This window comes from Peromyscus maniculatus, chromosome 7, assembly GCF_049852395.1.
Source record: "Peromyscus maniculatus bairdii isolate BWxNUB_F1_BW_parent chromosome 7, HU_Pman_BW_mat_3.1, whole genome shotgun sequence".
NCBI lineage: Eukaryota > Metazoa > Chordata > Mammalia > Rodentia > Cricetidae > Peromyscus > Peromyscus maniculatus.
In genome coordinates this window covers 43,024,178-43,040,527 of record NC_134858.1, presented here as the reverse complement: position 1 = coordinate 43,040,527, position 16,350 = coordinate 43,024,178, and the positions used below count along the sequence as shown (strand labels likewise).

Here is a 16,350-nt window from a genome sequence, read left to right as displayed (position 1 = left end):
TTCTCTACAATTTGTTAGAGAAAAAAAAGAAAAAAGATCCAAATATATCCTCTTCAAGAACTCAAAACCTTTTTTTAAAAAAAGTTTTATTGAGCATGTGTAGACTTTTCTCTCACATGAATAAGCATATTTATTATAATGATTGCATCACACAATTTGCCCTTAGCATATGGCAAGTTTCTCTAGAACTAATTTGTCACCAGGTCAGATACTAAAAGTACACCAGATGACCTACAAAACAGAACACATATAAATGATCACGGAGGCCAGAGACGGGCCTGGGATCCCCTGGAGCTGATGTTACAGACAGTTCGTTGAAAACGGCCTCACACGCCAACAGAAGTGAGCACTAGTCCTCTGCAAGAGCAACAAGTGTTCTTAACCACTAAACCACCCCTATAGCCCCATGTTTCCAGTTTTGAACAATTTAGTGGCCGAGCATATTGGCACACACCTTTAGTCCCAGCACTCAGGAGGCAGAGGCAGGCAGATCTCTGTGAGTTCAAAGGTCAGCCTGATGATACAGGAGTTTCTGGACAGTCAGGGCTATATAGTGAGACCTTGACTTAAAACCAGCAACAACAAAAATTAGTGGTAGAAACCAAACCGAAGTAAAGGACATTGTTCCCACTCTACACACCCCCACCACACACACACACACAACAGAAACAGAAATAAATTTGTAACTACTAAGTTACAAATTTAGGTGGTTCCGGCTTCCTGGTCTAAAGTCATAATCTTGGTTGTAACCAAGGAAGAAACAACCGGGAAGCAGTACTTTTTCAAGGCCAAAGGCAAAGAGAGAACAGCTGAAAACCCTGTGATCCTGAGTTCTTACCAAACGCCCTGAACTTGCTCTCCAGCTGTCCTTATGCCATCTAACAGGTAAGGAAGCTTGCCCAAGTCAACCTACTGAGTAATTCTGCATAATACACTAACAATAGGCCTGGCCCTCAGGCAGCTTCCATTAACAATAAAAGTCAAACACAGAGATAGCAAAGCAAAGCAAGATTAAGGGCCACATGACTCATGGGGAAAATTAGGATGTTTGAGTTAGAAGCAGAGAGCCATCACCAAGGACCACAATAGCCTAGAAAGCTTCACTCTCAGTGGGCAGCAACTTAAACAGGCTGTCAGGGATAGGCGGGAGGAGAAATCTGTGTCCTGTCCCCACACAAAGTCCTGCCCTCCCCGCCTGACTCTTCTGACACAGCCGTTGGCAAAGGATCTGAATCTGACGCCTTTCATCAGCGTTAAGCAATAAACATGAATAAGATGAAAAACACAGAGCAGCAATCAAGAGGTTCCTGCCACTCCCAAACAGCAAGCAGGAGAGCATCGAGGTCTAAACTGAGCGAGGCAAACCTCAGCGCTCAGCTCGGGCAGCTGTAAATGGAAGGTCTAATGGATGTCCTAGTTAAAACAAAACAACATCCAGCTCAGCATCAGCTTCCTGTTTAAGTGGGGTGACTGCCCAGACGAAGAGGCATCTTCCAAGGCAAGAAAAAGATGACAATCTAGCAGACAGGCGCATGCACACAAACACACACACCTGCACACAAACACATAAAGCAACAGAAGCACAGCAGAGCCAGTGATCTGACCAAAGGCTGGTCGGTCTCCTTGCCAACAGACAAGCCAACTCCTGGGTAGATCAGATCACCTTTTCTCTGGTTTCACCTGGTTTTTCAAATGCAAACACATCAAGAAACCATAGTACTGTACCACTCCAGAAGCCCTGAGTTTTCTGGTGTCTCTTTTTTGTTTTGGTGTTCTGGGGCAAAAAAAAAACTGTTTTGTCTGATTCCTGAGTCCAAAGCAAGCAGAAACCTTAGCCAGAATCATTCATACCAGATGTGTGAATTTACATATTAAACAATATTTTTAAAAGCAGATGGCCTGGGGGCTGGAGAGAGATGGCTCAGTGGTTAAGAGCACTGGCTGTACTTCCAGAGAATCGGAGTTCAATTCCCAGCACCCACATGGCAGCTCACAACTGTCTGTACCTCCTGTTCCAGGGGATCCAACACCCTCACACAGACATAAATGTAGGCAAAACACCAATGTACATAAAATACAAATAAGTTAAATTTAAAAAAAAAAAAAAAAAGCAGTGGCCTGTCTAGGGTCTCGCCTTATGGTATTCTTGACCTTCTGGGTCTGAAGACAAGCTACTCTTTGCCTTCAAGCAGCCTGCAGGTTTTCTCAGCCTCAGCTGAACCCACTCAACCAACCAAAGAACCCTTCAAACTTTTACAGAATACCAACTCTACTGATTTCTAACAAATCACAAACCTGGCTCTAATCTAAAATAAGTAACCCCAAGATTCTCCATTTGCATGACTCCTCTCGCTGTTCTAATAATCCTACACTTCTTTCCTATCGATGAGTCACAGCTCACAGTCCTCGAATATTCTCTGAGCTACCCTGAGCCAGCCCACTGCAAGGGAGGGCTCTGGGGCTTGAGGATGTCTCCAAAAGGGCTATGTATGCGTAAATGTGGGCACAAGTGCCACTGTACACACAACAACAACAACAATAATAATAATAACAATGTCATTGTGAAAACTAAGGAATAAAGGGTGTACTTTAAAAAATAAACACTCTGTGGTCCATTAAAAGATACCCACCATCTATCTTCATTACAAACATCCAAAATAAAGTCCACCAATGAGCAGTTATCCAGGACCAGCTCTACAGGGGAGCAGCTGGCTATGGAGAATGATATGTGTAGCATTGTAAGCATAAATGCTTAGCTGGGTAGTAGTGGTGCATGACTTTAATCCCAGCACTCACAGGTGGATCTCTGTGAGTTCAAGGCCAGCTTGTTCTATATAGTGAGTTCCAGAACAGTCAGGACTACACAGAGAAATTCTGTCTCAAAACAAACAAACAAACAAACAAACAAACAAACATAAATGCTTTCTGTTCTCACACTATAATTTTAAAACAGCAACTTTTTAGGGTTTTTTTTTTTCCCCAAAATCTTTTAAAAGGTGCTGAGTCCTAAGCTGTCCTCTTTCCAACAGAGGAGAGGGAAGCGTGCAAACCAGTGAGCCCAGTGGCTGCAGCCGAGTCTCCTCCAGTGTCACCTACAGAAGTCTGACAGGCTCAACAGCAAATCGGAACCGGGTGCTTTGGGCTCCAATCTAGGGCTCATTGTTAGCCGTGTGAATCACAATAAACAGCGAGGGACCGTCTTCCACAAATCAGAAGATCTTTAAAATACTGTGAGATAGGGCTGGAGAGCCAGCTCAGCTGTTCAGAGCACCACCTACTCTTGTGGAGTACTGAGTCCACTCCCAGCACCCTCATCAGGCAGCCAATAACCACCTTTGATTTCAGCTCCAGGAAACCTGATGCCCTCTTTTGGCCTCTGTGGGAACCTGCTTGCTAGTTCATACAGACACACACATACCAATTAAAAATAAATATTTTAAAGTACTGTTAATAGGAAGAAATATATATATATATATATAATAATCACATATACAGAGTAATTCTACGGTAAATACATTCTATTGTAATGAATAACATTTGTTGAGTTCTTTTTGGGGGGGAGAGGGAATAGTTCGAGGCAGGGTTTCTCTGTGTAGCCTTGGCTATCCTAGAACTGGCTCTTTAGACCAGGCTGGCCTTGAACCCAGAGATCTGTTTGTTGAGTTCTTAATACACAGTAGGCACTTTACTACATGTTCTACATGATTACCTGATTTAATTCTCACAAGGACACTAAAGTGAGTAGCTGTATCATTTTACAGAAGAGTAAGGTTTAGAGCTGTGCCTGGCACTCAGTAAACAGAAACGTGTGAGCCAATAGTTAAGCTAGGGGCCGGGTGTAACTGCAGCGTTTCTTCTGAACCACTGCCATGTGTATGAACACCCAAATGCCCATGCGCCAGTAACATGGCAGTGTCCACAGGTGATGCGACAGAAAGCAGCCAGGAAGGAAATGTTACTTTAGGTAAAGAGATCGAGTCAGATCTCCTAGGAAAGGTACACGCGAGACAGACCTTAGTAAGTGGGTGGGGGGACTGAGGACAGAATACTCCAATTCAGCTGAAGTGAAGCAGCATACAAAAGTGGGGGTGAATGACCCTAAAAGATGTGGGGGAGGGGGAAGAGCTCTGGCTGCTCTTGTAGAGAACTCAGGTGCGGTTCCCAGCACCCACATGGCAATTCACAACTACCTGTAACTCCAGTTCCAGGGGGTCCACCTCCCTCTTGTGGCCTCTGTGAGTTGTTGTGGAATATTATTCTAACAAGGCAAAGATGTGTTAATTTGTTTATGCTGCATTTGTTTAACAATGTAAGGATGTGTGTTTAATTATGTAAAGGTGTGTGGCGTTTTTTTCACCTTGCCTGCCTAAGGCACCTGATTGGTCTAATAAAAAGCTCAACAGCCAATAGCTAGTCAGGAGAGGGATAGGCAGCGCTGGCAGGCAGAGAGAATAAATAGGAGGAGAAATCTAGGCTCAAGAAGAATGAGGGAGACACCCGGGAACAGAAGCCAGGCAGCCGCCCACCAGCCAGCATGAGAAGCAGTGAAAGTAAGATAGATGATAGATAGATAGATAGATAGATAGATAGATAGATAGATAGATAGATGATAGATAGATGATTGATAGATAGATAGATAGATAGATAGATAGATAGATAGATAGATAATAGATAGATAGGTAGATAGATAGATAGATGATAGATAGATAGATGGATGATAGAGAAAGGAAGGAAGGAAGGAAGGAAGGGAGGGAGGGAGGGAGGGAGGGAGGGAGAGAGAGAGAGAGAGAGAGAGAGAGAGAGAGAGAGAGAGAGAGAGAGAGAAAGAAAGAAAGAAAGAAAGAAAGAAAGAAAGAAAGAAAGAAAGAAAGAAAGAAAGAAAGAAAGAAAGAAAGAAAGAAAGAAAGAAAGAAAGAAAGAGTCAAAAGCCCGAGGCAAACGGAGATGACATAACCAATAAGAATCTCCTTGTCATGATTTGGGAGCTGGTTGGTAGCCCAAAAAAAGAAAGCCTGGTACAGTGAGTACCCACACATACAGTGCACAGACAAGTAGGTAAACATACACACAAATAAAAATAATTTTTTAGCCGGGTGGTGGTGGCGCACGCCTTTAATCCCAGCACTTGGGAGGCAGAGGCAGGTGGATCTCTGTGAGTTCGAGGCCAGCCTGGTCTACCAAGTGAGTTCCAGGAAAGGCTCAAAGCTACACAAAGAAACCCTGTCTCAAAAAACCAAAAAAAAAAAAAAAAAAAATTAAAAAATCACGTAAGATTAGGGCCATACTGCAAGAAATCTGAATAATTTGGATTTTAATGTCATAATCATACTTTTTGTTTAAAATAATTTTACTATGTATCCCAAACTGACCTTGAATTCCCTGCCTAAACCTCCCAAGTGTGGAATTACAGGTGTGTACTACCACACCTAGCTCTCACGAACTATTTTTCTCTTTTTTATGGTTTCTCTGTAAAGCACATCAACATGATATTTTGACATACAGTAGACATAACCATCATCTCACACAGTTACCCTCCCTTTTGGTAAAAGCACCTATCAAAACCCCTAAATAAAATCTATTATTAACTATAATCTTCATGGTGTGTCCTGGGCCTCTCAATATATACTTACTTTAAAATCTAGGCTAGTATGAACAGTCCCCTACACAGAAATGAGAAAATAGAAAGAAAGAAAAACCAATGTGAAAGCAGTAAAAGGGAAAGAGAAGAGCAAGCCAGGTGTGGCAGCACACATCAGGAATCCCAGCACTCTGCTGCCAGGAGTTCTAGACCAGCCTGTACTCACTGTGAGACCCTGAACCTTGCTTTGATTCCCCAGGCTATGTTCTGACAATACAGTCCTGCTTTTCTCATCGAAAGCATTTCCCTTTACTTTACCTACACCCACCCTACTTTTTTTCTTTCTCCTTCTAATTTACCATCTTTTACTCTCTAGTCCTCCTTCCATGCTCTCATTGAGGGTCCACTTCTGTCCTAAGTACTCCTATTTTCTCTAGTTCTCCCAGAGGTTTTTCCTATTCTCTTGAGCCTATGACCAGCTGCTAGTCACTGCCATCAGGGATGACAGAGGCTCACGTGAAGTCCTCCATGTGCAGTCCCCATCCACACCGCCGGCCCACCACGCAGCCACCTGCCTCGCGAAGCCAAAGCCCGTTTACAGGCAGGTTCCAGGTGTTCTCATTTGTGCTCTTTTGACCCTACCAGCCGAATATGAAATACACTAACAAGCCCATTTAGTGGGCTAGAAAGGGACACAATTAAAAGACCAGAATGGTATCTCACCCATTGGCCATCTACATGTGTCTTGCTTTAAAAATATCAGGACATGTATTACAAGTTGATACATAGCACAGGCCTTTGCCCAAGTTGGGTACCACAACCAAGAATCCAGGCATCATTAAAATGGATGAATAAAGTCAACAGAGATAAAATTTATGACACCTTTGAAAAGCTTTGCCTCCGAGGACTCCTTCCTCCAGGCTGCCTGTCTGAATGCTTTCAATAAGCATTTCAAACTCAGGGCCCAGCTCCTGTGAACAACGACCCTGAGGAAGGAAAGCCAGGTGGCTAAAATGCTGGCTTACAAGAATTAATCTCTCTCTGTTCGGCTGAGATGTGAAGTGCAGCAACGTGAAGAAAAACAGAAGTCAGTCAGTGACGGCATATAACTAAGCTAATTAAGATAAATTCTTTCAATTGTTTACTTAGTGGCCGCCAAATTCTATAAGGAAAATAAGTGTTGCTGTAATTATGCAGCTTTGTATCTCATTAGCTACCACAGCAGAAGATTATGTATTGTGCAATAATTATATTTGTTGAGCCAATAAAATCAAAAGCTACTGTCAGAGAGCTGTGTTTATATGCCCCTTCCAACAGTAAATCTTTTTCCCCCTTTCAAAACTCAGACAGGCCCAGAAGAGTTCCTAAAACAATCTCCACACTCAAATTATAAACTATTTACTTCATCAGTTTCTTCAACCTATGGAGAAATGGTTTCTGATTCAGCAAAGAGCTTTCTCGAAACCTCACCAACCAGTTAGGACACAACTTCAGAGAGGGAGGGCGGGAAGCTCCGATTCTAAGGGGAAAACTACAAGAAAGCTGCCCATTTCTAAGTGGCAACTCTTTCCCCAAGTCACCATTATAATCGACAGTTTGTCGTGTAAACCGGGCTCCACTGCCATATAAAGTTAAAGGTTAGTCCTTTTCAAAAATACGCAATCCAATGCAGAGCACGGTGGGACACGCCTTTAATCCAGCACTTGGGAGGCACAAGCAGGAGAATGGCCAGTCTACACAGGGAATCCAGGACAGCCAAGGCTACATAGAGAGCCTGTCTTACCTTGGCCTCCAAATCCAAGTTATATTCTCCTGACCTTCCTTTCCCATCATACTTTATAAGCCTAGTATACTTGCTTTCTATCAGCCACCTCAATAACGTGGGAAACAAAAGCCAATGTAAAAACTGTTTTTATCCACTTTCTATCCTCAGAGTCTGGGGTCCTGCCGGCACACCTGTTCTTAATTATTATTTAATTGACTTCAAAGTTACTTTCATAGTACTAGACTTCTGGCTCGCCGGGCAGTGGTGGCGCACGCCTTTAATCCCAGCACTCAGGAGGCAGAGGCAAGTGGAGCTCTGTGAGTTCGAGGCCAGCCTGGACTATAGAGTGAGTTCCAGGCGCAAAGCTACACAGAGAAACCCTGTCTCAAAAAAAAAAAAAAAAAAAAAAAAAAGACTTAAAAAAAGACTTCTGGCTCATCAAATGAGGATGGCAAGCTTTGGAAATGTCAATTACTGGGATGGCCAAGAAGCCACAGGCCCTGAATCTAGTTTTTAGCAATGGTGTTGTCAATGACAAACAACAACAACAACAGCAGATGCCTGAGGAATTCTAGTTTGGGGAGCCTTTGTTTACTAAATTGTTTGTTTTGTCCTGTTTTGAGACAAGGTCCCTCCCGTAGCTCAGGGGGCCTCTATACAGCTGAGGAAGACTGAGGAGGTAAATCTCTTGGCTCCTCTAAGATCTGGGACCACAGGCATATGCCACAGCATTAGCTCTATCTCTGCTTTATGAATCTGGGGAGCAGGAAGGTGGTGAAGAAATCTATCAAACTGCTTCTAAAGACTTAGTATCTATAAAAGCCCATCTCAGTAGAGCAACAGACCTGCCCCATCCTAATTCTATCCATAGCAAAGCACAGTATCCCTATATTGCCAAGTCCTGCATAGGCAAGATTTGCATCCCAGTGACTAAATCTTAATTATGACTCATTTAGACAAGCCAAGACACACTACTAAACAACAAGTAAACTGCTGACTTGAGATCAAATGATACAAAACAGAACACAGTTGGCCAGGAAACAGTGTTCCCTCCTTGGGATCAAAAGATTCAAAGGCTGGTCACTGAAAGAAAAAACCTCTTCATAAATTTGTGTTTTGCCCAATCACTGGGCAAGCTTTAGTGAAACATTTCACTATTAGGACAAGAATATGTACCGTATCAAGCTGATAAAAGAATATATTGGCTGTACTTTCAGTAGGGGAGGCTAAAATCTTTTTAGATTATGGATTAGCCTATATAGAAAAATGCCTGCTATAAATCAAACAGTGAAGGGGAAGATGAATAGAAATCTCACTTACACAACTTAAGTAAAACATAGCTCTCTGAACAGATGAAGTTAAGTTTCTTCTGTATCCCAGGATCTAATCAATATTTATATGTATAATTCAGCTATCATTTGGCTTAAAGGGGCTTTAAAATTAGGAAATGTTATCATTTATACTATTTTCTTTACTTTTTCTTTTTCTTTTCTTTTTTTTTTTTTTCCCGGAGCTGAGGTCCAAACCCAGGGCCTTGCACTTGCTAGGCAAGTGCTCTACCACTGAGCTAAATCCCCAACCCCATTTTTACTATTTTCTACAGAGAAAATATTTTCCAGTTTCAAATAACTCTTTTGAATTATACCTGTTTTTATGTTCAAGCTATCTGTGCATAATGACTTTTGAATTATAACCTGTTTTTATGTTCAAGCTATCTGTGCATTATTTCTCCTGCAGTTGTACATAAAATTGTTTTACATTTAAAAAAAGGACAAATACTATAGAATTGTATTACATGAAATATATAGAATATACAAATTCAGAGAGACAGAAAGATTAGATGTTATCTCAAGCTGGAGAAGAAAGAAATATAGAACAATGATTTCTTAAGTACAGAGTTTCTGTTTCATGTGATGGAAAAGCCCCACAAACAGATAGTAGTATCAGGACATAATATCATGAATGTAATAAATCAATACAATTAATGTAATTAATAAATATCATAAATATAATTAGTGAATGAATACTGCGAGTGTAATCAATGAATACTACAAATGTAATTATATCATGAGTGTAATGAATATCATGAGTGTAATTAATATCTTGAATGTAATTCATGCCACTGAATTGTGAACTTAAAAATGGTTACAATTGCAAATATTATGTTCATTTAAAGAAATAAGGTGGTGGTGGCAGATGCCTTGAATCCTAGCAGAGGCAGGGAGGTGAAGCTCTGAGTTCAAAGACAGCCTTGTCTCATAGCAAGTTCTAGGCCAACCAGGGCTACAGTAGTGAAACCCTGACTCAAAAAAAAGGCAAGTAAAAAACTGACCTGATAGAGGATAAAAAAGAAAAATGTTATCTACAAATCAGCCCCAAGAGTCACCCCGCTACCTTTCTTGTCCTCAAACAATGAGACAGTGTTTGATAAGAAGTCTGGCAGAGGAGTTCTGGTTCCAAAGGTGACAGCTGGCCATGTGAGGTGACCACGTGTGGACTCTGCCCACCTCAGCTCTTCTAAGTTCCAAAGGCAGATCAGAAGCAAAGCCTTCTGTCTAAAAACAGTTTGGAAAGGACTGTCAATCTATAACCAAATATCTGCTTCCTGGCGGGAAAAATGTCTGTTCAGCAGCCAAGAAGCATTGGAGAACGAGAGTGACATGTGGCAACCCCCTTCCTGGCCTCCCAAGTCCACACGGGTTTGTGGTTATTCTTGCACTACAAGAGTATCGCTTTCAGAGCTAGAGCCTCCTAAGCCCCCAGGAAAGCCACCCTGGTGGAGCTGTGCTGGGAGTTTCCCTTGAGCTCCAGCCCCAGACAAGAGGGAAAGGCAACAGCCCTGAGGTCCCTCCCAGCTCTGCCCTCTAAAGACCACAGCCAGAGCTCTGTAACCCAGAAGCCGTTTTGATCTCCTACAACCTCACAGACGGCTTCCACTGGCGGCACTGGTGGGAGGCTAAAATCGGGGTTCTAGGCCACTAATTCTGTGGTAGGATTTGTCTAACTCTCCAAACAGTGAGTAAAAATTCTCTCCACACCCCACTAAAAAGGCGAGTGGGAGACCCATAACACTTTGACTAGCTAGCTATACAGCCAACTTTCTTAACCACTCCAGATTTTCTGAGAAATTGAACTAGTCTACACATGCTGCCTTAAGCAGTCTGCCTCATGACCCCGGTGTCTGTTCCCTAAACTTGACACCTGACCTTCCTAAAACCAGTCTGTGTAAATATACACACACCAAAACCAGTCAAACTGGATTCTAAATCTCAGAAGTTTAAAACCATATAACTTTCCTTAGGGGAAAAAAAAAAATCAAATCTGCCTGACATAGTGGTGTACACTTTTGATCCCAGCACTCAGGAGGCAGAGACAGGCAGATCTCTATGAGCTTGAGGCCAGCCTGGTCTACATAATAAACTCCAGGGCAGCCAGGGCTATATAGTGAGGCCCTGTCTCCAAAATTAAAAACAACGTTTTTCTAATAGAAGGGAACTAGAATTCAAAAGTGGTGATTTGGCCAAGGTCACACAGCAGAGGAAGAAGAAGAGAAGAGAATTGGGGTGTCCTGACAGACAACAAGAGAGACCCACTATTCATCAGTGCAAGTGTGGGGCACGTTCCCCTCCATCTATCTGTCTTTTAGAACGCACAATCCCTCTCTGTTCTCCACAATAGGCTTTGTGGTAACAGGCACTAAGTCATAGTCAAGGGTCATTTCCAAGCATGACACAACACTACACTGCGGCAGAATGCCCATGTGAAGCAAGCAGCAAAACAGTGTGAGACAATAAAGGCTTTATTTGAGCCACATGATAAATGTTTCCACTTTACCACTCAACGAAGGAGCTACCTGAGGGCAGAAATTCTTCACCCTAAATCAAGTGTGGTGGTGCTATGAATATTTTAGGGTTAATATCTACAGTTCTTCTCCAAGAGCTTAAACTGGTACAAAACGCAGTTTAATTTCCATATCAATGTATGTCTACTTGAAAATGAACATGGAGGCCAGCATGGAGGCGCTCACTGTGGTAATCCCAGCACTCAGAAAGATGAAGAAAGAGGATCAGTAAGTCCAAGGCCAGCTTGGGCTACTTAGCAATATGCTTCAGAATAAAAAAAGCCAAGTGGAGTGATGCTGATCTGTAATCCCAGTATTTGGGAAGAGGGTATGAACTGCACAAAAAAGAGGAGGAGGAAGAGACGAGGAGGAGGGAAGGGGCGAAGGGAGAAGGAACTAGAGATCATCCTCCATTATCCAGGAGATCCTTTGCTTTAAAAAGCAATACTAAATAAATCCAAAAAAAGAAAACTATCACTAATTTTAATTGAATGCTATCATATCAAGAAGTCAATGAAATCTCAACAGTTGGGCAAGCTGATCTCCATTACCCTCTGGTATTCATTCTCCCCACTTACTTTACAACACTATTTAGTTTATCCTGGTTAGCTTCTGGTTGCCATGATAAAACATCTTATACTCGAGGGTAAAAGTCCATCATTGAGGGGGTCAGGGCAGGAGCTCAGGCAGGAACCAAAACAGAGGCCATGGAGGAGTGCTGCTTACTGGCTTGCTCTCTGTGGCTGAGCTATCTTTCTTGGGGATCAATCCCAGAGTCTCAATAGTATATTAGGCAAGGACTCTACCAAGTGAGCCACATTACTAGCCTCAGCTATCTTTCTTACAGTCAGGACCACTGAGCAGGGGTGGCACCACCATTGTGGGCTAGGCCCTCCCTCATCAACCAGCAATCCAGACAATGCCCCAGAGACAAGCCCACACTGGCCAATCTAATGGAAACAATTCCTCAATTGAGATTCTCTCTTCCCAGCTATGTGTCAAATTAACAAAAGCTATGACTGTGTTGTATCATTATCTTTTTCCCAGAAATTGTATTTTTTTTTCTATTTCTTTCAAAGTATTTAGTTTTAGGTGCTTGCTGTGGGATATCTTTCTGTATGCTGTGAATACGCATTGCTCTGATTGGTTGATAAATAAAGCTGTTTGGCCAATGGTGAGGCAGAATAAGGTTAGGCGGGACATTCCAACTGGAGGGAGAGTGGAAGAGGAAAAGGGAGGCGGAAAAGATGCTGCAAGCCACCGTCAGGAGAAGCAAAATGTGAAAGTACCAGCAAGCCACAAAGCCAAATGGCAACTTGTAGATAAACAGAAATGATTTTAGTTGTAAGAGCTAGCTAGCAAGAAAATTGAGCCATAGGCCATGGCCATGCAACTCGTAATTGATATTAGCCTCTGTGTGTTTACTTGGGTCTGAGCGGCTGCAGGACTGGGCAGGACACAGGAAAACTTGCAGCTATAGGAGCTGGTCATGTAGCTCAGTGGTAGAGCGCTTGCCCAGGGACTTGTTCCCCAACACCACAAAACAAGCAAAGTATTTATTTTAAATAAATTTCATTCCAACTTTCCTGTAATGAAACCAAACATTTTTTTTTATTTAAAGGATTTCTTTTAGACTGAATTACTGTTGTTGTTATTAATACTATATAATTTAAAAATCAATGCAAATGTGTTACAAATTTTAATAATTAAATCCCCACTGAATTATCTTAGAAAAGTTGTTTGGGCATGGTGGCACACTCATGATCCCAGCACTTGGGAGGCTAGGGTCACCTGAGTTTAAGGCCAGTCTCAGCTACAGAGCGAATTCCAGGCCAGCTGAGCTAAACAGCAAAGGTGGGCTGCAGAGATGGCTCGGTAGGGAAAAGCACTTAGCACTCTTGCAGAGGATGGAGGCTCCGTTTCGAGCACCCATGTGGTTCACAGCCATCTATATTTCCAGTTCCAGGGAATCTGACATCATCTGAGTTCGAAGACACCAGGCACACATGTGCACATACATACATGGGGTCAAAACACTTGTGGGCATAAAATAAAATCTTGTTAAAATTGTTTATAAGAGGCTGGGGCAATGGCTGGGTGGTTATAGTTGCTTGCTACAAAAATTGTCTATTAAAAAAAGGCAAAAATTAAAAAGTCATTAAATATTTAACTCTACAGATAGAAAGCCTGGTTAAAACTTTCTCTGTAACTCACCATTAGAACAACATATTTCTCCACTAGCTACTAAAAAAGATCTATGAGGAACACACCCAGGACCAATGCCAGGACTTTTGGTCTACTCATTTGTAGTGTCAGAACCTGCTTCCTTTAAAATACTTCATGATTTTCCTGAGTTACTAATTTGCCTGGAATAGGAAGTATTTCTTAGAATTTTCAACTACTTAACACTAAAATATTTAGTAAGAGTTGATTCATTCACTCCCTAAATTCCTTCCTACACAGGGTAAGTTGGCAGAAGGTCTGTAACAAGTACAAAAGATCTTTTGCAAAGTTGGCTTACCCATGTGCAAGGCAGATGTATACATGTTTATTCCATCTTTATTTGATCCGCTACCTCAGCTCTGCCCGGTGGGGTTATAGGCTCTGAACTATCACCAGCCTTAAATCAGACTGAGTTACACCCACCCACACACATAATCCTTCCCTCACTTGGACTCACTTGGAAGCCTTCCACTCATGGTCCATCATGCCATGCAAGAAAGCAGATCTGAACACATCACCATTTAACACAAGGTGAATCTGTTAGAACCCAGGGCTTCACGTGTGCTCAGCAAGTGCTCTGCCGTTTGCGGTGTGGTTCCCCTTCAAAGACAACTCAGTTGTGCAACTATCACCACCTCTAATTCCAGAATGTTCTCATTACCTCAGAAAGCAACCCTATGCTTGCTGGTTATCATTCTCACTCTCACCTTGGTCCAAGGCCCTGGCGACCCACTGTTTTGCATCTCTATGGGCTTGCCTATTTGACATGTCATTCAAATGGAATCATACAATTCATGGTTTTCTGTGTCTACCTTCCAATATTAATGTGCTTTCAGGTGGTGTGGTATTACCAATAAAACATTCCTTTTTATGGCCAAACAATATTCCATTCTGTAGAGATGTTATATTTTGATATTCATAAATTGCTGGACATGGGTTTTTTTTTTCTTTTTTTTTCCTTTTTGTTTATTGTAAGCACTAGTTATGAATATTTATGTAGGAGCTGAGGAAATAACTCAGTGAGTAAATGCGTTCATAAGGATCTGAGTTCAGATCTTCAGACCCATGTAAAAGCTAGACAGGTAATATAGGCATCTATGATCCCAGTAGATTCCTACAAAGAGACAGGAGGCAGAAAACAGAATTCCTAGAAGCTCCCAGGCCAACTAGCCTTGCCTATTAAGGCAAACAACAACAACAAAAAGAATCTGTATCAAACAAGAGGAAAGGCAAGGGCCCACACCTAGACTGTCCTCTAATGTCCACGTGCACACTATGATATGTGCACACTGGCATTCACACAAATGAATGTATGCACACACATATCCCACTCTATCTTACACACTCAGTACAACATCTGACTTTTTTTTAATTTCTTGGTGTATCCTTAAGAGTGGAACTGTTGGATCAATAGCAACTGTGTATTTTCTTAAGGACTGGTAATTTTTTCCCGAGTGGCTGACATCAGTTCACCTTCTGACCAGCAATATGGAGAAGAATACACTTTATCTTCTCTATTCTCCTTACAAGACCACTCCTTAAGAACAAACAAACAAACAAAACACCTCAAAGGCTAGAATATGGGTCAGTGTACAGCATCTACTAGGAAATAAGGCCCAGGGCTCACTCTCTAGGAGCCAAAATAAAAACAAACACCTTGCTTTTTCCTTGGGCCTCCTGTACATGTTCTCTCCTGTACAAGTTCTTCTTGTTTTTAGGGATGCTAGGGATCAAATCCAAGACCTCACATATGCATTCTCCCACCAAGCTACATCCCCAAGCCTTGTGTGTTTTGGAATCTTTTCTTCCCCCTTCCCTTCTTTTGCTGTTGTTGTTTTGAGGCAGGGTCTCCCTTTAGCCCAGGCTTGCCCTGAATTGCTGGGATCTCTTGCCTTAGCTTCTTCTTCTTTTTTTAATTACTTGCTTATTTGACTGGTGTTTTGCTTGCATGTGTATCTGTGTGAGAGTGTCAGTTCTCCTGAACTAGAGCTGCCATGTAGATGCTGGGAATTGAACCCAGGTCCTCTGGAAAAGCAGCCAGTGCTCTTAACTGCTGAGCCATCTCTCCAGCCCCTTTCGTTAGCTTCTTGAGACCTAGAACTAGAGGCATGTATGTAGCACCAAGCCTGGTTCTTTTTTTTGGGGGGGAGGGGGGTTGAGACAGGGTTTCTCTGTGTAACAGCCCTAGCTGTCCTGGAACTAGCCCTGTAGACCAGGCTGGCCTTGAACTCACAGAGGTCCACCTGTCTCTGCCTCTCGAGTGCTGGGATTAAAGGCTTCGCCACCACCGCCTGGCCCATGCCTGGTTTTTTTTGTTTGTTTGTTTTTTTTTTTTTCTTCTTTCTTTGTATTCTGTGATTTATATATATATAAATATATATATATATAATTTTACAATACCATTCAGTTCTACATATCAACCATGGGTTCCCCTATTCTCCCCCCTCCCACCCCCTCCCCTTACCCCCAGCCTACCCTCCATTCCCACCTCCTCCAGGACAAGTCCTCCCCTGAGGACTGCGATCAACCTGGTAGACTCAGTCCAGGGAGGTCCAGTCCCTTCCTCCCAGACTGAGCCAAGTGTCCCTGCTTATATGCCTGGTTTTTAACTAACTTATTTTATATAAAAAAAAAAAAACAAAAAACCATCCATTGGGAAGAACATTAGCATGAATAGAAATGGTATAGCTATTGAAATTTACTCTACCAGCATACCTGTGTGAGGTTGTATCCCCTTCATTATGGATGGGATTACACACACACTCCACTCTTGCAAACACCCGTTAACGTCAGCCTTCCGAGGTCATTTAGCCACAGCCCTTACCTTTAAAGATCAGACACCATATACCCAGACCAACACTCTAACACAGCTAACAGACATGGGTCCATTCCAGTGTTGTCCATGCAGTCATCAAATCCAATCCAATGGGAGGGAGAAGGGAG

The 16,350-nt window shown here is 42.4% G+C and overlaps 1 protein-coding gene across 2 annotated transcripts in view; it reads right to left on the bottom strand.

Moving 5' to 3' along the window:
• Positions 1–16,350, bottom strand: part of Sik3 (SIK family kinase 3) — a 222,056-nt gene that overhangs the window by 152,952 nt on the left and 52,754 nt on the right. The gene's annotated exons all lie outside the window — the stretch shown is intronic.